The sequence below is a fragment of the Pinus tabuliformis genome, chromosome 1_2, assembly GCF_031772625.1.
Source record: "Pinus tabuliformis cultivar Carrire ecotype Pingquan chromosome 1_2, CPIR1, whole genome shotgun sequence".
NCBI classification, from domain to species: Eukaryota; Viridiplantae; Streptophyta; class Pinopsida; order Pinales; family Pinaceae; genus Pinus; species Pinus tabuliformis.
The window spans coordinates 7,649,237-7,676,070 of NC_142298.1; positions in this window are offsets into that span (position 1 = coordinate 7,649,237).

Sequence of the window (26,834 nt, forward strand, 5' to 3'; positions counted from 1 at the left end):
TTGATTGACTTACTCTTGCCCTTCATCTTGATATGTGTTTTCATGTTTCACAAATTTCTTCAAATGATAATTTGCATACATCACCTATGCTCATAAGATCAAGGAGACCAATCCATTCATCCCTAATTGTTCTAAGTAAGAGCACTTTTAGTGTGTTGGATCCTAAATGATGTAGTTTTTCCATCTTAACATTATACATGAGCCTCTCTATTAGATCATCAAGGCTCTCATCTTATTTTTTATTAATTTTAAAGATTTCTTCTTTAAGATCATGATCTTTATATTTTGCTAGAAATATCTTTTTCATATCATTCCATGATATATTGAATTAGTCCCTAAACTCATGAACCATTTAAGACCTCTATCCTTCAATTTTTCCAGAATCGATCTCAATTTTTGAGTGTTTAATAAGTAACCATAAGATCTACAAAAAATTTAAAATTAAAAGAGAAAGGTTTATGGATCCTTTGACCTTAGACCATGAATGTTTGGAAGAAAATATTGAGGGATGTCCTTCATGTGCACACTAACATCCAAGACGATCTTCTTCAATGTCATCATCTCCATCCATTTCTTCTACCTTATTTGTCACCTATTCTTCTTATACCTGCAAAAATGAATGGTGATGTGGCTCTAACTACACCACGTGATCAAATGGGGGGGTTAATGTTGGAGAATTTAGTTTTGAATAAGAATGCTAATGCAATGCAATTTTATGTTCTTGAAATGAAAGATGCCTAATGAATTTTTTTTGTTTTTGCAGAAAGTAAAAAGAAATGAATCAACTAGGGAATAAAACAATGCATACTTTGACACCTCCCCAGAAATGACGTCAAAAAGTGATGAGCCTTCGTATTGAAATAATAATGATGCAACTCCCAAGGCTACAAACTTTAATTATAACCTCAGGGTTCGTACAAAATTAAGAGGTATCATCACTATATGTGCAACATACAATGTGTCCTCATTTTTTTTCATGATGTAATGGAGTACATGTAATGAAATCAAATCATAACTAGTAGCAAAAATGGAAATGCTCGAAATGGAAACCTTACCCTACTACAAGAAGGAGAATAGAGGGTAGGAAAAACTATTGTAATTTCATATATTAAATTTCATTAACTAGATATCGATCATTACATTTCAAATATTTTAGATCCATTGGCAGAGTATTGGATGTGGCAATAAAGAAAATCATTATTGTATTAGCCAATTCGTGAATTTGTCCATTAACCCGGTTTGCTAAGATGTTTTGCATGGGTAAAGAGGAAAGTCCTAAGTGGTGCTTATTCCTCCTCAACAATTGATTTAGATCCTAGGGGTCATGATTGAACCCTAAGTGACAAAAACCAACCTTTTTGAGTAATTCTGGGCAAGTATATACATGTTGGAAGAGTGTTACAGAAATTTTCTACAGGAAACAGGCTTTCTACAGGAATATATAATTCATCGAATGAGAAATGAAATAAAATACAAATTGGAGGGGAAAAATCTTTTTATTGACTAGGATTTCTTAGATCTCCCTTCCAAGTGGAATCACTCAAAAACACCCCTATTAACAGATGCTAAAAAATAACAGAAAATTACTAGTCTAAAATCTAGTAATTCGAGAACTAGTGAGCTAGTTAATCTATCAAATTCCTAATTTAATCAGGTACGAATGAAATGGGGTAAATGTTTTTATTAAATGGAATATTTTTTTGATCTAATTCAAGTGGAATAAACTCAATTGAATCTCATTAGCAAGTTCAAAAAAATAGCAGAAATTTACTACTATTTGCCACAAGGGACTTCCATAAATTTAGATTTGGGAATAAGAAAACCAATCCAATTAGCTCAATCATTACTATGACCTTAAAAAGTTGTTAAAAGGAATAAATCATTCTTTTGATCGTACAAAATCACTTAATTCAACCATTTAACCCAATCCTACAACAAGAAATCATCAATACTGAATGTAGAAATAAAAAAAGACACGAACAAGAGATGCATGTGAATAAGAAGTGAAGGAAAGAAAAGTAAATGATACAAACGAGCTCTGAGGCTCTTGGGATGGCCAAGCCCAAGGAAACTTAGAGTCCTATGAAGGAGAGAAATATTTAGAAGATAAAAATGGCACCAATCTTCATTATTTTCATCAATACAATTACACCCCTGCAAGAAATGAAAGTGGAGTTGAAAAATACGAGTTCTCTCCACAAGAAGACTAATAAAAATTAACCTCTAGAGGAAAATTCATCGTGGCACTTATAAAAAGTGATTATTAATCATTCCTCATGAAAGGAGGAAGCTTTTCCCTCCAAAATCCCTCAAATAGTTGATCTGGTTCCCAACATTAGGAATCTGCATCAAATAATAGGGAACACATTCCTAGATTTTCTCAATCATTGGAGCTCCAGAATTTAGGAAATAATTTAATAATATCTTGTTGATTTATTATGCAATATTGATCCTAATGTAGTAGGGAGAAAGTTCCTAAATTATCTCCTCCTCCAAATCTCCATAATCTACCCAATATTCTTACAATATTCTACAAAAGTAAATAATATTAGGGACAAATATCCAATTATCTTTAAACCTTACGAATGAACATATTAAAGCTAAAAAAAAAAATATTAAGTGTAGAAGGATAGGTTTAATATAGAATTCGTGTACCTACGAAAGGTTAGATGGTCCTTAATTTACGTCTAATTTGGAAGCCCACCAGCAGAGGTGATGCTTCAAATCAACAAATGCCTTTTGTTAGGATTCAGACCAAAATAAATTTTCTTTCACTCACCCCTTGGTGACTTGTCTCAAATTCCAAGTGATATGAGAGAATCCCAACAAGAGCCTAAAATAGAAATTGACAAGACCCAGAATGTTGCGGAGCTCTGTTAGAGTGGTTGGGGCTGGCCAATCCTGAATAATTTTTATCTTGGATGGCTCAAGATACACACCCAGCTCATCAATGACATACCCTAGATATTGAACTTTCGTCATACCAAAAGTTCATTTCTCTAAATCGGCCCACAATTTGTGTTGTCGCGGGGTTTGGACGACTTGTCTGATATGATGTATGTGCTCTTCCCAACTCCAAATAAAGATCAGGATGTCGTCCAAGTACACTACCATGAATGAGTTGGTGAAGGGTCTTAGGATTGTTTGCATCAATCGCATGAAGATTGTGGGAGCACTATTTAACCCAAAAGGCATGACTAGCCATTCGAGAAGGCCCTCCTTGGATTTGAACGTGGTCTTCGACACATCGAAGGGTTCAATTAGTAGGTAGTGATAACCAGACTTCAAGTCAATCTTGCTGAAATATTTGGCACCCTTGAGCTAGTCTAGAAGGCCATCAATCTGTGGGATTGGACACCTATTCTGGACAGTGATGTTATTTAGTGCCTGCTAGTCAATCTGAAGCCTCCAGGTTCTGTCCTTCTTTTGTGCCAGCACGATCATGCTCCCACAAGGTGATGAACTTGACTTAATTTGCCCTTTATGTAATAGCTCCTTAATCTGCATCGTGATCTCATCATTCTCTTGAGTAGAGCATCCATAGATTGGTCCATTGGGTGGTGGCATGCCCGAGGTGAAATCGATGGAGTGCTTGACGTTAAAGTATAGGGTTACCCCTATGAGTGAGGTGAAGATGTCCCTTTACTCTTCCACGACCTTATCCATTTGTTGCTTTCATGTGGAGGAGCCCTGCATGGAGGCTATGGAGGTGGTCGAAGTATTCTTCTTATTTCTCTGAGCCTGAATCATGAGGAAACAAATCTCTTGGTTTGGGAAATGATCTTACTACATTACTTCACTGAGATCAAAGAGATGGTGGTAAGCGGTGCTACCTTTGGTATTTTGTATAACTTATTACCCAAAGTAACAATAATAGTAAGAGGCCTAGACTCATACACGACATGACTCTTCCACAATTATGGTTGGCCTAATAATCCATCACAAACTTCAAGAGGAGAAAAATCACACAATACCTCATATGTAAAGGGCTTGATGTTGTAGGCAAAGTGACACTGATGGCTCATGCGAAGATCTCATCCTTAGTGAGGCCACCCAATGGTGTACATTTGTGGGTGTGGAGTGGTCGCTATTCCCATCCGCTTCATGAACTCTTCTAAATGAGGTTTTTTGTCTTTCACTATCAACAATGAACTGCAGTGGAGAACCCTTCACCCACATATGTGAGTGGAAGAGGTGGTCCCCCTACTCTGGATCTTAGGGCTCAATCTTCTCGATCATAGTTGTGACAATGGCAACACTAGGATCCACATTAATAATATACTTCCATTTTTCATTCCCCTTCTTAGGTTCTGACTCAAAGTCATAATATGCATCTAATTCAAAAGTCTTCATCTCGGCCACTAGTGACTGCTTCACTCGACACTCAGTCATGTTATGTGTGGGTCTCTTGTGGAACTCTCACCATTTTTCGTGTCCTTCTTTATCTTTGTGGTTTTTTTCTTTGCTTGTGACTTCAATAGGTTGTCCTGGGTCACTCTACCTTGGCTTTTTCCTTTGTTCTGTTGTTTGGGGGCACATTTTGCTTGCTATAGATTCGTAGATCCAAAGTATCACGTATTTTGTTTAAATTTCTACTCGATATTGATAGTGTATCGATAGGTGGCGTCAACCAATGATATGTCCATAAAATTCATCTTATCTTGCATTTTCTTGTAATGACATATGCGGTACTTGAGTACCAAATTCCACTCAAAATCCTTGATACCCAGCTTCATGTGAAGGATATGAAAAACATTTGTGAACTTCAGTACGTCTTGGTCCCTTCCTTGCCTCTGTGTGGTCCACTTTATGTATTTATCTTCATAGTTCCTAACAGGGTAATGCAACTCCTTGATGGTGTCTCAGAAAGAATTCCAAGTGGGTGTGGTTGAAAATAGTGAGGATTCCCTCTTGTCCCTTTTCTCACAATAGGTTTTCCTCTAGTCCTTGATGTGGGGGCATCTTTGAGGAGTTGAAAAGTAATGTTCCTTATTGGAAATTAATGAACCAAAAAGTATCCTTATAACATATTTAACTATTTATCTATAGCATCGACATCTATCTAGCCTTCACATATGGGGATGTCAAAGTTGATTTGTACCTTAAAGGGGGTGGTGCCTCCATGGTGGCTACTGGAGGAAGATGTGTCTCTTGTGGGGAGCCGCTAAAGGATCTAGAAAACGTTGTCCATCATCATATTCCTTTGTCACTCAAGGGATTATTTGAGAATTTTTTTTGAAAGGATCTCCTAATCCTTCTTCTTTATTTTCTTCCGCCATCAGAGGTCGCTTGGATTTGTGAGGCTGGTTTTGCAAAGGTTCAACTAGTTGGAGCCCTAACTTCTTATACCCTGACATTGTTGGGGACATGCAAAGGAAAAAAGAGAAAGCGTTGACCGCTCTGATACCGCTGAACCATATTTGTACAAGAACGCAACAAAATAGAGATATAAATATAAACACAAAGATGCAACAAAAATAAAATTTCATTCCATTAATATAAAAGAACTAAAATATGCTTAAAACAAAATAGAAATAAACTAGCTCAGGCGATGGTAGCTTATCTCGGAGTAGAGATGTGACGACTACATGTCTCTCAACTTTGTTACAATGAGGCTCAAGGTCATATTTATTATTGAACAACAAAACGAAACCCTAAACAACCAAAACCCTAACTCCAGGAGATGGAACAAAAATATTTTGTGGCTCCTATTTGGGTTAGTTGGGCAACCAACTTCCCTAGGTTGTAAATTGGTCATATGATCTTCGTTTGGCATGTATGATACCTTGTTGGAAATATCTCTTTGAGTATTATATAATTCGTGGTAGGTCCTATAGGGGCCTGCTGCAGAACTAAAAAAATTTCCATTTAGGGGGTCAAAACATCTCTAGAAGTTTAGAACCTGAAAAATTGCTAAAAATAGTAAATACTACTATAATCAAGGAAACAGATGAAACTCACTAGAGGTCTAGGTGGAATAGGTGGATGGATACTGATATCCACCTGGATCATTGAGTGCAATATTTAAACCAGAAAAAAATATAGTAAACCTCAATCCCTGCACACATTCACCATACAAGTCTTTAATCAATGCTACTTTTATGTTTAATATATCAACTAGATCATCGTTAAATAATTCCAGGGCTTATGCTACCATAATCTCTGTAATTTTCCAAGCTTATGTTTCATATGTACAACGAATAAGGTATAAAATCTATTGAAAGTATAGATGCTCTGAATTGCATGGGAATAGTTGGTGTAGAAATAACCAGTATCTATCCATTACTTGGTTCAAAAACAAAAACAAAATGGGAAAGATAATGTTTAACATGCTATCTAGTAATTAAAATTTTAAATTTTAAATACCTCATGCACAATAAGCCTATCGACAATATATGGCCCATAAGGAAGGGAAAGAAATATATATAAGGCTATTCAATTTTTAATGTAGCCAAGTACGTAATATTGCTCGCCATCATATAGAAGCTCATAGATGGTCATAGATGTGCATGAATTTTAGGGCATTCATTGTTACGCCAATTGTCTGTTCCGTCCGTATTAAAATACACAGGTCAACTTTCAATATTGCCATGCCATTATTCGTGAGGTGCCGATATACCAGGAATATTTAATGTCTGATGTCTGGTTAAGACCTATATTAACGAGATTTATAATTTAATTTGGTTTATAATATGTTATTTTTAATGTTTCGATATAAATAAATCATCATCGTATTTTAGACTATGTTTATTGTTTTTGTTATCTTTGTTTGCTTAATTTATGGAGGGGATAATTATCGTGCAGGGAGGGCGGAGATATTTGTTCCATGCATCTGCTATATAATAGTTTGGTATAAATTTAATGTGAATGTTTTATATACTTATTAAATTTGGTTTATAATTTAATTTGACGTTAATTAAAATCTTGTAATACATTTTTTAATTAAAATTTGACAATTGAAAATATTAAAGTTGAATTGATATGAAATTTTGATTAATTTTTTAAGTATTTGAGTCATTTAAGAGTGGGAAATATTCTTAAAAGTAAGTTTCTCTACAAATGAAATTTAGATTGTGATGGAAATTTTATCATTTCTGAAAATTTTATGAGAATCAACACAAATTTATTGTCAAAAGTAGACCCTAGTTGTAGCATGTTTATTATATTCTTTTAATTTTTCAAGGCTTGATATTTATTGGAATTTGAACTTGGGATTTTAGTGACAATTTTAACTTGGATCTTTATTGGAAACACCTTCTTCTTTTCTTCTTTTTCTTCACGAGAGAAAAAATGTTTTCATTAATAAAACAAAAATCTTATATAAACTAGATCTAATTCCCAAAATACAAAGATGTGTTTTCAATCTTATGTTTCCCTTACATTGTTTCCACCTTATACTTGAGAAGATTGCACTCTTTCTCCAAGTTAACAAATTTTTAGTTTACCTTCAAAAGTTTGTTCATGATTTTTGCAAATTGTGTTATGTGTTGCTCTTCAAATTCCCCAAGCTTTGAAATAAGGGTGAAAATATATGTTCTATTTCTTTGCTTATCTCCTCATGAGTCCTTAATATTTGTCTAAATTCTACAATATCATAGGATTCCATTATGATTGAGGAGATTAGTAACAAATCATCCCCTAAAATGAACCTAGAAGCTTTAGAAAAATCCAAACTCCAAAATGTAATACTTTATTTAGCAACAAATATCCCCATATAGCTAATACAAGAACAGAAATTTTATCCTTTGTTCTAGACATAGAGACTCTATCCTAAAGAAAAAGACAAATGATACCAATTCTAGGGTGGTACATATTGTAACAACCCTGGTAAATAATTCATGTAATAAAGCTAATAAAGGCAAAATAAGACCTTGGTTATGGGAAATGTATTCAAAGTTGAATGTTGGGAAAAAACATAGTGATGGGGTTCATTTGTGATTAATGACTGGCTAAGGAAATTGGAAAAGGCAATGTCAAAGGCTTTGGAAAAGCATGAGGCAATAATTGGCATTTTATTTATGAAAATAATGGAAATTAGAAGAAAAGGAAGGTGAAAGGTCACAGGTTGCATGTGAGGAGGAAAATGAAGGAAAATAATGGAAAATTGAAGAAAATAGAGGCCTCATTAATAAAAAGGCTTATGAGGATCAGTTTGTAGCATTTTGTCAACTCAATTTTGGAGCTCTCTCTCTATTCTCTCTCTCATACTCTTGGACACTTAGAGTTTTCTTGGAGCATTCTTGTACGGGTGTGGCATACTTGGATTTTTGGAGCAAGAATGCAAAAGAGGTGAAGGAAAGCATAAGAGGACATTGGGACCTACAATTATAGTGGGTTTTTCTTGAAAATATTGAGTTGCATGTATGATTTCCTTGCTAGTTTTAGCATGCACGACATATCAATGTGTTTTCTTGGTTATGATCTGTCATTGGCATGGGGGAATGCTTGGATTGACAATGTATTTGCTTAGACTTCCCATTTCCTGGATAACCATGGTGTTGTGGGTTTCTTTCCTTTTTTTTCTAGTTGGTTCTCATGTTCCTTTGACTGTGGGTTGGGTTATTAGTTCTTGGAATATTGGTTGGAAAAATGTTCTGGAACCCTGTAACAACTTTGGTTGAGTTATTAGTCCTGGAGGCTTGGTTGGAAAAATGCTCTAGAGCCCTTGGTAGGTTGAGTTACTAGTCTTGGAGCCTTCATTGGACAAATAGTCTAGAACTCGGTAGAAGCTACGGGTTGAGTTACTAGTCCTGGAGCCTCGGTAGGAACAAACTCTCTGGAGCCCTAAACATCTTACGTGGGGATCAATCTGGTGATGTTTAGTGATGTATGACTGCGTGGTGGAAACATTGGTTGAGGATTGAGGTGGTTTGGCCTCTAGAATCCCTGGTTAGTTTTTGTTGAATATGTTTCATGAGATCCGACATTCATGCTTGGAATACGGCACACAGGGATGACTCGCTGAAAGAGAGATTTTGTTCAGCTTAGTCTATAGATGAGTGGTTCATGGAAGTCCCAAACTTGGTTTCATTTTTCATATGTTAATAAGATATTATTTCCTCTTGTATTTGATGAGTAAATATACTTGTTTATATGTGGTTTCTATGGTGGTTATATCCTTGTTATTTCTATTGGTTATATGTTGGTTATGGGCATGTTTTATGATAGTGATCATGTATGGCTTTCATCATGTTTTGATTTTTCAATGAATGAACAATGAATATCCGACTTAATATATGATAATGTAGCTAATGTGATAAGGAATAAATTATTCTTAGGGATTCTTAGATAAGTATGAGACCCCTATGCTCAGATATGTTGTTATGACCTATAGAATGCATAATTGTGACATGTTTGATGAAATGCCTATCATGGATAATAGGGGTCCAGTTAAGACTTTGTTCAAGTATCTGCACTAGTATCATTGCTTTGTTGTTACTTTTTATTTCTAGAAGTTTCATGGAGTTCTCGGCAGTGGCTTGAGTCTTGGCCCTGAAAAGGTGGCATAGAATCTGGGATTGTTGGCTCTAAACTAGCTAAAAAAGATCCCACTGGCTTGCATGCCCTTATTGTGAGAGCGACTGGAGGGTCCTAGTTGCATGCATTCCCATGTAATGAGAGAAAATGAGGCTCTATGTTACTGAAATGGTAAGTTTTCTTAGGGGTTGATCACATTGAAAGGTTGGTTGTCTCCTAGAGGTTGTGTGACATGTGTAGAATTTTAGATTGGTTGAGTTTTGTCAATTCCACTTCCTTAACTATACATGGGGATTTGAATTAGATCATAGTGACCGATCATCTTGTGTTTACCCTAGCAAACTAGTTAATTTGGGTAAATGTGCGAGGAGGGTGTTACAAAGTGATATCAGAGCATGGTTTACCCCTTGTACTGGATGGGTAATGTGATTGTCATGCATTCATGTCAGTTGCACAAATGTGTTCCTTATGTTTATGGTCTATGTGCTTGTTGCATATGCATGGCGTTGACCATAGTTGCAGTGATGTCACCATATGAAAAATTTATGGTGTTGTTGTTGCATGTGGTCATCATGATTGTATTTCACTTATGCATTTGTTGTGCATGTCAGCATTTATATATTGTTATGAATGCATTGATATGGTTATAGTTGTCATGCATGAGGTCATGATGTGTGGTTGATATCATCATGCATTAATGACTGGATAATGGTTTAAATGATGACTAAGTGTTGATATGATTATGCTTATATATGTATTGTGCTAATCTGGTTGATCTTGCAGATGATATATCCTCCCCTAAACTACATAAAGGTACGTTGGTTTTTTATGCTTTGGTTTAGTTGAGATGATATACCTTGCAGGAAGAAAACATCAAAGATGGCCAGCAAGATGGTATCCTACAGTTCATGATACTCTCCCTATGGATCAGATGAACAATGTGTTTTTGGGCATTCTTCCCACTTTGTAGACACATTCAGAAGCTTGAAGGAAGAAATAAGAAGTTGCAAAGCAGATAATGATAAAATCATGTAGGCATGGGGAGAAATAAGATGAAATCAATGTGGTAATTCTTCAGAGTTTGTGAGATTGTAGAAACAAGGACCACTTTAGATCAACCATGGATAGGAGGATAGGTTGAATGAGGCATATGGTAGTAGATCTCATAGTGGGCACACGTCAGATAGAGATTACATGATTAGAGATGGCGGGCTCTTCGACACTCCCAATACTTGAGGTGATGGACACAAGTACTATTCTAGTTTGGTTCTAAATATTGGGTTGTGTTATATTCTTTCCACAACTACCCCACACGTGGGGGGTGGTAGACCCCCCTTGTATGTTGCACCGGGTGTTGTCAGGGGGTGATAGGGGGTATACAAGTGGGTGGTAGCCCCCTTGCATGGTGTAACACCCTATGGTTGACAAGTGACTGGGCGCGCCCTCCATCCACCATGCGTAGCAAATAACTCATGAAACAAGAGCATGGGGCGACCAAGGACGAAATGTATATGACATAGGCGATGTTGGCGTTCCATGTTTTATAAGGCAAGTTGGGGAACTCGTCACACCATAGGCCGACTGAAGAACAAAGGAAAACGTGGGCGATGGTGGTGGGCAGTCCCGTGCCATGGGTGGGCCGACCCACACAAAGACGCAATAATGGTTGAGGGCACGTGATTGGTGGATTAAAATGGAGGGTTGGCCGAGGGCTCGACCTCTACGCACACAAGTGTATAAACATGCGAGCGAATGATGGCATTTGGGAGCATCGCAAGTTTGGTGATCAACAATCATAGAAGGTGCGAAGTAAGGAAGGAGAAGCCGCAGCGAGGCACAACACTATGCGCCCGCCTACCGGGGGAAGTCTACCAAGTCTTGCATGAGTTTGACATGGTTGTAAGGCAGGGTGGACAGCGTTCTAAGGCACCTACCCGCCAAAGTATTGAGACGAGTTTTGGGTTGTGTTTTGGGCGATGGGTCGTGCACAAGCACGCCCGCCCAACTCGGCAAAGTGACTCGGCTGTATTGTATGTTGGGTTGTGGTGAGACCACCGTGCGGTCTTGCATGGGTGGGCGCCCGAATTGGGTGTAACGTCGGTTGAGTTATACTCCCGGTCATTGTACAAAAATTCTCTCATATAATAAAAGATTACTTTACATGTGATGTTGTTCTCCTACTGTTCTATGATGTTTTAATATTAATGGTTTCCGCACATTAATATGTCATTCATATTTAATGATGAACGTTAAGGCATAGTTCGTAAAGCAAGCTAACAATGGAAGATGTTAATTACTTTGGCGGTGCCGCACCCGACCAATTTAATGAAAAAAGAATTGGGGGCGTGACAGGTGGTATCAGAGCAGGTTCACAATGGGTGAAGTCGGTGCTCAACGGAAGCAGAGAATAGACATGTATGTAGGGAAAAGTTATGGAGAAATCGTGGATGAACAGTCTGGGTTTCGTGGACTTGATGGTTCATGGCAAGACCATTCAAGCTCTGGTGGACATGGGGGCCACTCATAACTTCATGACGACACGGTTAGCAAAAGAGGTTGGACTGATGATCTTCCCATCGAATGTGGAAGTCAAGGCAGTGAACTCTAGAGCTCAAGTGGATGGTTTGGCACACGAAGTGCCTGTGCAGATAAAAGACTAGAAGGGTCAGTTGGACTTCACGGTGATGGAGATGAACGACTTCAATATGATACTCGGACAAGATTTCTTGAAGGGCAACAGAGCTATTGTTTTCCCCTTCTATGATGAGGTGGTGCTAGTTGGACAGTCACAAACTTGGACTTTGCCCACTCATAGGCAAAGGAGGGAAGTCAAGGTGCAGCATGTTTCAGCACTAAGTTTGGAGAAGGCTATGAAGGAATCAGATATGGAGACATATGCGGTGATGTTCAAGGGAGTCGAAGGTGGAGTGGGGACACCTATTCCAGCCAAGATTTCTGATGTACTGGCCAAATATGTGGATTTGATGCCTGATGAGATACCAAAGAAACTTCCACCAAGGTGTGCAGTGGACCATAGCATTGAGCTTGAGCCAAGAAAGCAACCCCCAGCTAAAGCACCTTATCGATTGTTAGGACCTGAGTTGGAGGAATTGAAATGACAGTTAAAGGAGTTAATTGTCCCCTTATGGAGCTCCGGTATTGTTCCAGCAGAAGAAGGATTGGAATGAGCTATGGATGTGCTGCGATTACTGTGCATTGAACAAGAAGATGGTAAGGAATAGGTATCCTTTGACATTGGTTGCTAATTGCTTTTCCAAGCTGGACTTGAGGCATGGGTATTATCAGGTGTGAATAGCTGAAGGAGACGAGAAGAAGACCATGATAGTAACAAGGTATGGTAGCTTTGAATTCCTGCTATGTTTTTCACTTTGATGAATGATGTCCTACGACCATACTTGGATTCGTTCATAGTAGTGTACTTGGATGATATAGTGGTGTACAGTGACAACATGGAGTATCATAAGAAGCACTTGGTGATGGTGTTCGAGGCACTGAAGGCAAATCAATTGTATTTGAATAAGTCTAAGTGTGTGTTTGCTCAGAGCGAGATTTCGTTCCTTGGGCATATTGTTGGTCAAGGGTACATACGGATGGAGCCGAGCAGAGTGAAGGTGATCGAGGACTGGGTTGAATCGAAGAATTTCCATGAGATGAGGGTGTTTTTGGGCATGACCAACTACCAACGAAAGTTTGTAGAGGGGTACTCCAAGGTAACATCGACACTGACAAATCTATTGAAGAAAGACAAGAGGTGGAATTGGACGGATAAATGTCAAAAGGCATTTGATGACTTGAAGAAGAGGATGGTTACAGCACCGATACTAAAGTTGCCTGACTTCGAGAGACCGTTTGAGGTACACATTGATACTTCAGATTTTGCCATAGGAGGGTTTCTTATGCGGGATGGGCATCCGGTGGCATACGAGAGTCGGAAGTTGCAGGTAGAGAATGAAGGTATCTGGTCCATGAGAAGGAGATGACTGCGATCATTCACTGTCTTCATGTGTGGAGGAATTACTTGATTGGGAAGTCGTTTGTTGTCAAGACTAATAATGTTACAACAATTTATTTTGCATCACAACCAAAGCTTTCTGCGAAGCAAGCTCGTTGGCAGGAATTCGTAGCAGAATTCGACATGACTATTGAGTATAGACATGGAAGACACAATGCAGTAGAAAATGCCCTTAGTAGGAAGGGACAACTTGCAGCATTGGGAGGAGAAGATCAGGCAGCAAGGAGTAGGAGTCGAGTTCAGATGTCAGAAGAGATGCAGAATAAGCTCAAGGAAAGTGTTGAAACCGATACTTTGGCGCATAATATAGTGAAGCAGATAAAGGAGGGGAAGACACGAAAGTTATTTCTATGAGACGGGTTCTTGTTCTTTGGAAACCGACTTTATGTTCCAAAGTCATCTGGACTTAGGAGGCACCTTTTGAAGGAGTGCCATGACTCACCGTGGGCTAGCCATCCAGCGCAGCATCGTTCTTTGGCATTGTTGGAGAGACGATTCTTTTGGGAGAAGATGTGGGAGGATGTGGAGGAGTATGTACATATGTGCATCATTTGTCAGCAGGACAAATCGGATAATCAGAGGCAAGGAGGACTGTTGCAACCTTTATCGATTCCTGAGAGGCCATGGATGAGTGTCTCAATGGAATTCATTTCTCAGTTGCCACAGGTTCAAGGGTATAATGGGATTATGGTCATGGTTGATCGTTTTTCCAAGTATGCTATCTTTGTTCCAACAAAGATGCCGTGTGGAGCCGAGCGGACTGCGGAGTTGTTCTTTAAGAACATAGTGAAGTATTGGGGGATGCCATTAAGCATCATGTTAGATAGAGATCCACATTTTATAGGTAGATTTTGGACCACATTGTTCAAGTTAGTTGGGATGGAGTTGTTGATGAGTTCGAGTTACCATCTGCAGACAAATGGACAGACCGAGAGGATCAACGCATTGCTGGAGGATTACTTGAGACATTATGTGATGGTTGATCAGAAGAATCGGCCTGAACTCTTGGATATTGCTCAGTTCAGCTACAATATTCAAAAGCGTTCTACGACGAGGTATAGTCCATTTGAGTTGGTAAATGGACAGATGCCGGTTGCACTGCATACCATAGTGAAAGGAGGTTTTTTTAGGAGTCCTCATGTGAAGAAGATCATGAAGGCTTGGGAGGAGACCTTGGAGTTGGCACGGTTGCGCCTGCACAAAGCTGCAAGGAAAATGAAGAAATGGGCTGACCGAGGAAGACGGGATGTGCACTTCAGTGTGGGGGATATGGTGTTTCTCAAGATTACAGGGGAGTAGATTCAGCTAGCCAAGGGGACTGCAAGCAAACTGACACGGAAGTATGAGGGACCATTCCGAGTAAAGAAGAGAGTGGGGGAAGTTGCTTATGAGCTAGAGTTTCCACACCATATGCACATGAAGCATCCGGTTTTTCACATGGGTCGGTTAAAGAGATGCAGACTTGATGCTGATCATCCAGAGAGAGCTGAACCACCGAGAGGACTAGCTGGGATTGTGGACAAGCCAGGACTGGAGTTGGAGAAGATTTTGAGCTTTATAACTATAGGGATTGGTTGCCACATGAAATGAGAATTTCTTGTTAGACGGAAGAATGCACCGGAAGAGGAAAGCTAGGAATCAAAGGGCTCACTTTGGAGATGGAAGAAGAATATTGAGAAGTATGACAGGAAGCTTCTGAGGAAGTCAGGATTGTCGAGGGTGACAATGATTTCGAGTGGGGGAGGATGTAATGCCTTGCGGTTGACAGGTGACCGGGCGCGCCCTCCAGCCACCATGCGTAGCAAATAACTCATGAAACAAGAGCGTGGGGTGACCAAGGACGAAATGTACATGACATAGGAGATGTTGGCGTTCCATGTTTTGTAAGGCAAGTTGGGGAACTCGTCACACCACAGGCTGACCAAAGAACGAAGGCAAACGTGGGTGATGGTGGTGGACGGTCTCGCACCATGGGCGAGCCGACCCACACAAAGACACAATAATGGTTGAGGGCGGGCGGTTGGTGGAGTAAAACGGAGGGTTGGCCGAGGGCACGACCTCCATGCACACAAGCATATAAACATGTGAGCAAATGATGGCATTTGGGAGCATCGCAATTTCGGTGATCAACAATCGTAGAAGGCGCAACACTATGCGTCCACCCACCAAGCGAAGTTTACCAAGTCTTGCACGAGTTTGACACGGTTGTAAGGCGTGGGTGGAGGACGTTCTAAGGTGCCAGCCCGCCAAAGTAATGAGACGAGTTTTGGGTTATGTTTTGGGTGGTGGGTCGTGCACGGGCATGCCTACCCAACTCGGCAAAGTGAATTAGTTGTATTGTATGTTGGGTTGTGGTGAGACCACCATGCGGTCTTGCACGGGTGGGTGCCCGACTCGGGTGTAACACCGGTTGAGTTATACTCCCGGCCATTGTACAAAAATTCTCTCATATAATAAAAGATTACCTTACATGTGATGTTGTTCTCCTTTTGTTCTATGATGTTTTAATATTAATGGTTTCTGCACATTAATATGTCATTCATGTTTAATGATGAATGTTATTATGTACTTCATAAATTAAGCTAACAATGGAAAATGTTAATTACTTAGGCGGTGCCGTACCCGACCAATTTAACGAAAAAAGAATTGGGGGCGTGACACATGGGGTCGAGGGTAGCACGATGGGAAAAAAAATTTGGACCCTTTATTAGGTGGGTAGACCTAACTATGGTTTAGTGCATGGATTTGACACATGGTTTTGGGCATGATGCTTTTCTGTCCATGATATTTTGTAGATATGGTCAAGGGAACTACGATTATCTTGTAATCCAGGGTTAATGGATTGGGATTTATGGATGCTTAAACATGTATATATATTTATTGTAACATTGAAAGGAACATAATGAAAAGTCAATCTAGTAGTCCCAATTTTGGGATCCAAGGGAAAATATCTGTGTATATCTGTTTATGTTTTATGCTCTCACCATTATTTATTTTCTATTTTTAGAATTTGTATGAAGGTAATTTTTTTTATAGGGTTAAAACCTACACTGAGAGGTATCATGATGATCATCATTACCACCCTTATAGGAGGAGTGATAGGGGATATTTGTTGGATGATTTCAAGAAATAAAAGCCACCTAAATTTGATGGGTAAATGAAGAAACCATAGGATGAAGAATCATGGTTGCATGGTATGAATAAGTTCTTCAGGTTGCATGATCACTCAGAAAACATGAAAGCCAGAGTAACTACATTAAGTCTTAAAGGTAAATAAAATATCTCATGGGAAGTTGTAAAGAATGTTAGAGGTATTTAAGAAGAGGATTTGACTTGGATTGAGTTTGAAATGTTTTTCAGGAAGAAGTATCTATCGAAGAGATATTATAACGACAGGGAAAAATAATTTTATCAGCTGAAAATGGGATATATGACTAATGAGGAGTACACTAGCAGATTCATGGAGTTATTGAGGTATATGCCTTACATCAAGGAGGACAAGGCCAAGATTCAAAGATTCATCAATGGGGTCTCATTATCATTCAAAGACAGGATTGAGTTTTATGATCATAGATCATTGGAGGAGTCCATCTAGAAGCTAAAACATTATTTTGAGCAATCAAAGCATAGATATGCGACTAAGAAGGACTAGAAGGGTAATGATAAGAATAAAGGAAAATGGGACAATAAGCAAACAATACCTTAGGACACAGGTAAAAAAGATAATGTAGCGCCACCTAAGAAGTTCAATGCATCTAACAAAGGATAGGGATTTTGGTCTGAGTAGAACAAGAGTGATGTTAGGGAGCCTGTACGATGTTGGAATTGTGGAGGTGTGAATTTTAGGAGAGATTTTCCACAGCGTCAGGGTGGTAACCCAAATATCTACAGTGCGTAGGAGGCATAGACTATGGTGGATGTTGGATAGATCATTCCACATATTTATGCAGCATTGGATAACAGGCAAGCAGATCACCAGACATCTATTGTTGAGATGGACAGTAAGCTTTTTGATCAAGATGTTTCTATTTTTATTGACCCTAGATATAATTATAGTTATGTTAGTTCTAACCTTGTGGGTAAGTATGGTTTGATTAAAGAAGTGCATGCAAAACCTTGGTTTGTACAGTTGGCTACATGTATAAAGAAGTGATTTCATCATTAAGTAAGAGCCTGTGCATTTGAGTTGAATGGTATGCATACATAAACACCTTTGAATGTATTATCATTGGGATCATATAATGTGTTGTTGGGTATGGAATGGTTGTATATTCACAGGACTAAAGTGGATTGTTATGACAAAGACATTGAGTGTTTGGACAAAAATGGAGAACAAAAAGTTTTACAGGGTAAGAAGAAGTTAACATTAGCTAGAATGGATATAACTATGCAGGTAAAGTGTAGTCATAGGAAAGGGCATGTGTTATTCGCAGTGCCTATTTATAGTGACAACAGTAAGGAAGTTGAGGATACATATGTCTTGAGAAGGTACCCAGTTCTATAACAGTTTTAAGATGCATTTTTGATGGATATTTTAGAGTTGCTGCCTCACAAGGAGGTAGACTTTTCTATTGAGTTAGTAGCAGGGGTAGGACCATCATCAAAGGCACCTTCTAGGATGAGCACATCGAAGTTAGTGGAGCTAAAGTTGTAGTTAAAAGAAATTCTTGACAAGGGATACAGTAGAACAAGTGTATCACCTTGGGGTGCACTAATATTGTTTGTAAAGAAAAGGATGATACTCTCAGGTTATGCATTGATTACATGCATTTGAACAATGTGATAATCAAGAACAAGTATCCGTTGTCGAGGATTGATGACTTTCATCAATTGTAGGGAGAAACAATGTTCTCCAAGATTGATCTAAGATTAGGATACGATTAGGTACAAATCAAAGAATAGGATATTTACAAGACAATTTTCCACACCAGGTATGGTGATTATTAGTTTGTTGTAGTTCCATTTGGTTTGACTAAGGCTCTAGCTAGTTTTATGTTTTTAATGAATAGTGTATTGCATCCTTATCAGGACAAGTTTGTCATTGTATTCATTTATGATATATTGGTATATTCTAAGAATGAGGAAGGACATGTCTAACATTTAAAAATAGTATTGAGATTGGTGAGAGAGAATTAGTTGTATGCTAAGATCATTAAATGCAGTATCTTTTAGACAGCTCGGTACACTACTTGGGGCATGTGGTTTCCAAGGAACACATAGCAGTAATTCTAGAAAAGATAAGGGATATCATGGAGTGGACTCCTAGAAATGTGAATGAGGTAAGATCATTCATGAGGTTAGCAGATTACTATAGGAGGTTGATCAAGAACTTCTCATATATTTATTATCCTTTTACATGCTTGCAAAAGAAAGGTAATAAGTTTGAATTGATAGAGGAATGTGCAACAAGTTTTGAATTGTTAAAGCAGTTGTTGACAAATGATCCAGTTTTAAATATTGAAAATCTGGACAAAGAATTTTTGGTATGTATAGATGCTTACAAGAGAGGACTTGGTGGAGTTCTTTTGTAGGAAGGGCAGGTAGTATGCTATGAATCAAGAAAACTAAATGAGCACGAGCATAATTATCCGACCCATGATCTTGAGTTGGAAGGAATTATCCATGCTTTGAAGATGTGTAGAAATTATCTTCTTGGCAGGTGATTCATATTGATGAGTGATCACAGTGGATTGATGTATTTATTTGACAAACCGAATCTAAATTCTAGGCAAGCTAGATGGTTGGCCACGATCTGTGAGATTGACTTTGAGATCAGGTATATTAATGGAAAATAGGGCAGGGTTGCATATCCTCTTAGTAGGTGAATACAAGTAAATCACATAGCATATATGAGTTCTTATGAGACATATTTATATGATTGGATCTTGTGGGCAGGTCAGTAGGATGACAAGTACAGGGGGCTTATACACAAGTTAAAGTAGAGTATAGGTGATCAAGATGTGGACTATCATCTTACAGCAAATGGCTTGGTCAGATTTAGGGAGAGGAGATATGTGCCAGACAAGAGAGAGCTGATGCAGCTTATCTTGAGGGAATTTAATGCTAAGTCGTATTTAGGTCACCCTGGATATCAAAAGACATTGACAACAATGAATAAGTTGTACGATTGGCCAAATTTGAAGATTGAAGTGGAAACTCTTGTGGCTAGATGCTTGGATTATCAATAGGTAGTTGCAGAGTGTAAGTATCCAAGTGGATTACTTCAGCCTATTCTAATTCTAGAGTGGAAATGGGAGGGAATTTCCATAGATTTATTTATAGGTTTGTCAATGACATCTAGACAACATTATTATATCATGGTTTTTGTGGACAGGTTGACTAAGTTAGCACAATTCCTTCTAGTGAAGTTTACATATTCATCAAATGATGTAGCATAGGTTTTCATTAGAGATGTAGTGAGGTTTCATGGTGTACTAAAGAATATCATATTAGACAGGGATTCTATGTTCACTTATAGGTTATGGAAAACATTATTTGTAGGCTTGGGTACAATGTTGTCCTTCCGCACAACTTATCATTCACAGATAGATGAAGAGGAAGAGAGGGCCAATAGGATATTGTAGAAAATGTTGAGGATTTATGTGATGCATCGACAACGGAAGTGGGAAGAGTAGATTTTACTGGTTGAGTTCACTTACAAAAATGGGTATCAAGAGTCTTTGAGGATGAGTCTGTTTGAGGAATTGTATGGGTGGTGTTGTAATACTCCCATCAGTTGGGGTAATCCAGTTAATAGGGCATTGATTGGACCGGGCATGTTGGCAGAGATGGAATGAGAAATGAAGGTAATCAAGAAGAGTCTCAAGGGAGCATAAGAGAGACATAAAATTTACATAGATCGAAACAAGTTATTTGAGGAGTTTCAGGTTGGGGAACATGTGTACTTGCGCGTCAAGCCCAAGAAGAGCTCCTTAAGGATTGGATCATGTGTCAATTTGGCACCTCATTTTTGTGGACCTTTCAGGATTTTGGAGAGGATTGGACCAGTAGCCTATTGACTTACACTACCTCCGATAGTGAAAGTTCATTATGTTTTCCATGTGTCATTTCATAACAAGTATGTTAAATATGTTTATCATATGATTGACTAGTTTGTATCACAGGCGGAGCCAGAAGGAGAATTCCCATTGGAACCTTAGTGCATTTTGCAGAAAATATGCTCATGCTACAAAACCAAGCAATCAAGCAGGTTAAAGTGTAGTCGAAGCACTTTAGGCCCAATGAAGCTACATGGTAGATGGCGGATCATATGTGAGCTATGTATCCTTCTCTATTCACTGGTTGAGCAAATGTTTTTGGTGTATGTTTGGTATGATGTTTTGGTATATGTACATATGTGTATGGATGTAAATACCACCATGAGATTTGTTATAAAGCTTCAATCAGCGGTATGGGTGTCATATTGTTATAGTTGTTATTTTTTTATGTGTAAGGCTAGTTTTCTTCCCAACAGGTTGATCATTATAAATATTGCATCAAGTTAAGTTATAAAGCCCCACGGGAACTATGTGTTTCTTTTCAACAATTTTTTTGGTTGTAGGTTTTTTTGAACACTCAAGACGGTGTTCTCCCAAGGGGGAGAGTTCTGTACTAGCTCTGGTAAAAAATCCATGTAATAAAGTTAATAAAGGAAAAATAAGACCTTAGTCATGAAACATGTATTCCAAGATCAATGTTAGGAAACAACATAATGATGGGATTCATTTGTGATTAATTAATGGTTAAGGAAATTGGCAAAGGAAATGGAAAAGGCTTTAGAAAAACATGAGGCATTAATTGGTATTTGATTTATGAAAATGGAAATTAGGAGAAAAGGAAGGTGAAAGGTTAGAGGTTTCACGTGAGGAGGAAAATGAAGGAAAATATTGGAAAATTGAAGAAAATAAAGGCCTCATTAATAAAAATGCTTCTGAAGAGAAGTTTGTAACCTCTTGTTAGTTCAGTTTTGGAGCTCTTTCTCTATTTTATCTCTCATAATCTTAGGTAATTAGAGATTTCTTAGAGAAATATTGCAGGAGTGTAGCATACTTAGAGTTTTGGAGTAAGAAGGAAAAGGAAGAGAAGGAAAGCACAAGAGGACATCAAGATCAACAACTACAATGAGTTTTTCATGCAGGTACCGAGTTGCATGTATGATTTACTTGCTAGTTTTGGTGTGCATCACATATGCATGGAGCTTCATGGATATGATTTGTCATTGGTATGGACGAATTCCTGGATTGACAATGGATATGCTTAGCCTTGCCATTTACTAGATACCTATGGTATTGTGTGTTTCTTTGCTTTTATTGTGGGTTGAGTTATTAGTTCCTAGAGCCTTGGTTGGCAAACACTCTAGAGCCCTGTAACAACTTGGGTTGAATTAATAGACCTAGAGCATTAGTTGGACAAACACTCTAGACTCATTGGTGTGTTGAGTTACTAGTCCTGGAGCCTTGGTTGGAAAAACACTTTGGAGCCCTTAGTGGGTTGAGTTACTAGTCCCAGAGCCTTTGTTGGAAAAACACTCTCGATCTCAATAGAAGATGTCAATTGACTTACTAGTCTTAGAGCCTTGGTTGGAACAAACACTCTAGAGCCATGGACAACTTGGTTGGAGACCAATCTGGTGATGCTTAGTGATGTTCGATCGTGAGGTTGAATCACTCGTTGAGGATCTAGGTGGTTTGGCCTCTGGAATCCCTGGTTTGTTTTTGTTGGATGTGTTTCATGAGATCCCACTTTCATGCTTAGAATATGGCATGGGGGTGACTAACTGAAAGAGGGATTTGGTTCAACGTAGTATATGGTCGAGTGGTTTATGGAAGTACCAAACCTAGTAGAATTTTGCATATCTTAAGAAGAGCTTGTCTCCTCTTGTATTTGATGAGTAAATATACTTGTTTATGTGTGGTTTCTATGGTTGTTATATCCTTGTTGTTTTTGTTGGTTATATGCTGGTCATGAGCATGGCTTATGACAATGATGATGTATGGTTCTCATCATGTTTTGATTTATAAATGAATGAAAAATTAATATATGACCTAATAGACGATAATGCATCTAATTTGATAAGGCATTAATGTTTCTTAGTGATTGCCAGATAAGTGTGATACCCCCTATGCTTAGATCTTTTGTTATGGTTTGTAGAATGCATAATTGTGACATGTTTGATGAAATGCTTGTCATGGCTAGTAGGGATCTATTCAAGTATTTGTTCAAGTATTTTCACTAATATAATTTTTTTGTTATTAATTTTCATTTGTGGAAGCTTCATGGAGTTTTGGGTAGTGGCCTAAGTCCTGACCATTAAAAGGTGGCATAGAATTTGGGGTTGTTGGCTCTGAACTAGTTGAAAAATACCCTAGTGGATTGCATGCCCTTAATGTAAGAGATACTAGAGGGTTGGAAGTGGTCTAGCAACAAGTTTGAATGCTTCATACCAGGAAACCCAAGATAAAGTGTGCTCCCAGTACCAAATACGAAATATTACTTATGTACCCTCACTACCTGACCAACATTATCCACATTTTTATGTAGACATTTGCATGGATATTCATCATCAGTTTGTTAATAATTCAACAACTCATATCTACTCTCATAGGTAAAACATTCAATAATTCATAGTATAGTTGGTGGATATTTATCACCCATTTACTGAGGACAACTTCAAAATATTCTTGGTAGATCAGGGCCTAAGATAATTGAAAACATGAAAATTTTATTGTTTGTAACATGTACATAACAAGAATATTGTGAATGTAATAGATTTATGGATTGGAACAAATTAGGACTTCTTACAATTCCAATCCAAAGGATTGTAGGGTTACAATTTTTACATCAATGTCTGCCTATATTTGGACATCAGCAAGAATTTGATGCAAAATAAGTGTGATTAAGCCAATTTTTAACTAGTCGTTTAAGTGTTGTAATTATTAATGAAGAGTGAGATTTCCAAATGTCTTGACACCTTTGAAGTTTTAGGCCATCAAACTTGACTGAATTTATTTTTGAGTGACCTTCAAAGGGATCATAAAATGAACCTCCTTACTACTATCATGTATGAAAGACTTTGCATATGACCATTTCTATCTTTCAAAATTGTTACCTAAGAATCCAAATTTATTTAAAAAATGTAAGAAAACATGTTTGAAGGCTTGTTTGTATGTTATAAAGAACCTTTAAGTCTATTTTATAGTTCTCCAAGGAAACCAATTACCCAAGTCTTTGTCCCAAAAATCATTCCATGCGTGGAAAACAATTCTGTAGACCTCATCCATGAAAAAAATAGAAAAGTAAACCAAGTTGTCCCCTATCGAATGGAATGATAAAAATTGATCATGCAACCGGATCCAAGGATTTTTAATTGATCAAATTATCTTTAGTATTGGTACATTTTCTACCAATTCTGTCAAATCCTTTTAAGGATACCTTATAATCTAGGAATTTTTTAAAGGTTCAACTACACCAATTATATCAAAGTTTTATGAAAGAATCTTCCTACACTTGTGTGACTAGCACCTTGTAAGTTTATATGTGATCCTAGACAAGAAGTTGTAAAGGCACATTTCCATTCATTGTTGTGACAACACATTCATTACAAGCACAACCTCTAGGTATGTATATTACTCAAACATGGAAAATAGGATAAAGTTATAGAGATAGATTTTCTCTACAGTTCCATAAAAGTTGCATATCATTAAGGAATCATCCCACCAGAGATCTCTTTAGGCATTTATCATTTACTGATTATCTCAGAAAATTATCCTAGAAGGCCTTCAACCTCTCGAGGAAATAATATCAATGTTCCATGAAACTAGTAAAGGCCTTTCTTCCCACCTTACTTGCCAAAAGAATTTGTTTAAGAAGCATTATAATTTCTTATAAGTTAAAATATAAGGAAATATGCATGACAAAAAGTAAGAGTGACTTGTTGCCACAAATTACTTTGATTTGGAAGTAGTCAGAACATTTAGATAACAATTATCTATTCCGATTTTTACAAAGTTTGACATTTCGAAAAAAATGTAGATTCTCTTTGGGTCGAAACTAAGATTAACACGCTATCTTTCCTTGTCTATGTAGGACATATAATGTGTATGTTTAAGTTCTATCTTCATGATGTACAATGTTTGATGTATTTTTTATTGCTCATAATGAAACATAAGATATACTTTCCATACAAAATCGAAAGTAGTGCTTTTAAATCCAAATTGTTATATCCCCAACATTTACATTAAATAAATAAGCTTACAGTAATACCCATGCACCAAACTGCATTTTTTCTTTAAATAGTCAGAAGAGTTACTTCCTGTGATTATATCACATGATAACACAATTAGTACCCTATGTGGTTTGGATTTCATTAAGGGTTAGTTGTTTTACACTTTGACTACTCTTCTGTAGAAATTAGATCACTTTGATATTTTCCATGTAACAACCCTGGTTAAAAATCCATGTAAAAAAATATAAGACCAAGGTCATGGGACATGTATTCCAAGATGAATGTTGGGAAAAAAAACCTAGTGGGTGTTCATTTTGGTTATTACGGTTAAGGAAATTGGCAAACGCAATGGTAAAGGCTTTGGAAAGGAAAATGAAATTTTTGGTACATTTATTTATGAAAATAATGGAAATTAGGAGAAAAGGAAGGTGAAAGGTCACAAGTTTCATGTGAGGAGGAAATTGAAGGCAAAAACTGGAAAATGAAGAAAATAAAGGTCTCATTAGCAAAAAGGGTTTTGAGGATCAGTTGACCAATTTTTGGTCAAGCTTGGCTAGTGTAAGATTTTTGTTAGTTTAGTTTTGGAGCTCTCATTCTATTCTCTTTCTCTCATACTCTTGAAAATTTAGAGTTTTCTTGGAGCCCTCTTGGAGAGTGTGATGTACTTGGATGCTTCAAGAAAGAAGGCAAAGGAATATCAAGAAAGTGCAAGTAGACATCAATATCAACAACTACAGTGGGTTTTTCTTGCAGGTACTGAGTTGCATGTATGTTTTCCTCACTAGTTTTGGCATGCATGGGACATGCATAGGGTTTCTTGGTTATGATCTATCATTGGCATGGAGGATTTCCTGATTGATAGTGGATTTGCCTACCCTTTCCATTTCTTGGATATTCATGGTGTTGTGGGTTCATTTTTCTTTTATTTTCTAATTGCTTCTCATGTTCCTTTAGTTGTGGATTGACTTACTAGTCCTTGGAGCCTCGGTTGGACAAACGCTCTAGAGCCCTATAACATCTTGGGCTGAGTTACTAGTCTTGGAGCCTCAGTTGGAAAAATGCTTTGGATCCCTTGGCGGGTTGAGATACTAGTCCTAGAGCCTTGGTTGGACAAATTCCCTAGAGTCTGTCAACAACTTTGGGTTGAGTTACTAGTCCTAGAAGCCTTGGTTGGAAAAAACGCTCTGGATCCATGGAAGGCTTGGGTAGAGACCAATCTAGTGATGTATTTTGATGTCTGACCGTGACGGGGAATCACTGTTTGATGGGTTGAGGTGGTTTGGCTTCCTCAAGCCCTGGTTCAGTTTTGATGGATTGTTCCATGAGATCCCACATTCATGCTTGGAATATATCATGGGAGTGACTCGCTGAAGGGATATTTGGCTCTACCATGTCTATGGTCGGGTGGTTCGTGGAGTCCCAAACTTTGTTGGCCTTTGCATCATTAATATGAGGTTATTTCTCCTTGTTAATTCATGAGTATTATACTGGTTTATATATGGATTATATGGTTGTTGTTTCCTTGGTATTTTTAGTGTTATTATGTTGGTTATGAACACGTATAATGACAATTGATATGTATGACTCTTATAACATTTTTTCTAGTTACTAAATAAATAATGTATCTATGGCCTAATAAATGAAATTGTAGCCAATTTGTTGAGGCATCAATGCTTCTTAGTGATTCTTAGATAAGTATGAGACCCATATGCTCAATCCTGTTGTTAAGACCTATAACTTTCATGTTTATGACATGTTTGACGAAATAATTGTCATGGCTAGTAGGGGTCCAGTCCAGTCCTTGTCAATTTATTTGCAAATTTATCTTTTTTCTATTGTGTAAATTTATTTCTAAAGGTGTCATTGAGTTATGGGCAGTGACCTGAGCTATGGGACTGAAAACTTCGCACACATCGTAGAGTCATAGGCACAACACTAGGGAAAAAATTCCCTGGAAGCTCCCTTTCACTTGTTGTGGCAGCTTCTAGAGCCTCTCAGACACACCATTTTCCATATCAAGGGAGTGTCCAAGGGTTTGATGCACTAAAACATTAATTGGTCACAGTGGTTGGTTACCTGAGTGGTTGGGATGGCTCCTGG